Below are 1,062 nucleotides of genomic sequence, written 5' to 3'. Positions count from 1 at the left end.
CCAGAAACTGCCTCATTGGAAACAAAAACTATTTACATTAAATAAAACCCCAGCTGCAGGCTGCGTCTGCACATTTACAGCATGGTGAAGCACGCCGTGACCGACCATGGAGGCAGCTTCTGGCGCTCACACCGCAGGAGCACGTTTGCCACAGGAGAGTAAAGCGAGGGTAGAAGGAGGGAGTGAAAGGGGCGAAGAGAGGATTACAGCTCATTTCTGGTGCCGGAGCTGATTGGGCAGCCAGTCCAGTCCCTCGTAAAGCCTGTCCCGCTGGTGGCACAGGTGGCCTGAATGTACCAGTTCCTGGGCGCAGAGAGCGTAGGCCCAGCTTGTCTGTCATCTCGGCCGCATTCATGGCATTGGGGAGGTCCTGTTTGTTAGCAGACACGAACAGAACGGCGTCCCTGAGCTCGTCTTCGGCCAGCATCCTCACGAGCTCCTCACTGGCCTCATCCACACGCTCTCTGTCATTGCTGTCAACCACAAAGATGAGACCTTGTGTGTTTTGAGAGTAGTGGCGCCACAGAGGCCGGATCTTGTCCTGGCCACCCACATCCCACACAGTGAAGCTGATGTTCTTGTACTCCACGGTCTCCACTTTGAAGCCGGTAGTGGGAATGGTGGTTACAATTTCACCCAGATTCAGTGTGTACAGGATGGTGGGTCTTTGCCGCAGCATCTAGGCCCACCATGAGAATGCGCATTTCTTTTTTGCCAAAAGGCCCTTGGAGAGGTTTGCAAAGACATTCCCCATGCTGCAGACCGGTGGGAGCAACCCTGGCCAGAGAAACCCTCGGAGGCCGCGGCGCAGATGCTGCTTGGAGGCAGGCGTTGGTTTCGCTCCCACCTCCATGTCCAGTTCTAACTGTTGCTTCTTGACCTGCAAGCAGATTTCTCAGGAGGCAGGTAAGGTGGTCTGGCATTCTCATCTCCTTTAAAGGCAAAGGTGGTCTGGTATTCCCATCTCCTTTAAAGGCAAAGGAGAAAAGGAAAGATATACACATTTGAATGCAGAGTTCCAAAGAATAGCAAGGAGAGATAAGCATTTCTCAGTGATCAATG

At 53.1% G+C, this 1,062-nt stretch overlaps 1 pseudogene; it reads right to left on the bottom strand.

The window, feature by feature from the left end:
* Positions 1–210: 210 nt before the first annotated feature.
* On the bottom strand, positions 211–842 carry LOC122673398 (annotated as a pseudogene).
* Between the last annotated feature and the right edge of the window lie 220 nt (positions 843–1,062).

This window comes from Cervus elaphus, chromosome 17 (genome assembly GCF_910594005.1).
Source record: "Cervus elaphus chromosome 17, mCerEla1.1, whole genome shotgun sequence".
Lineage (NCBI taxonomy): Eukaryota > Metazoa > Chordata > Mammalia > Artiodactyla > Cervidae > Cervus > Cervus elaphus.
The sequence above is the reverse complement of the archived record's forward strand: the minus strand, read 5'-3'. Positions and strand labels throughout refer to the sequence as shown.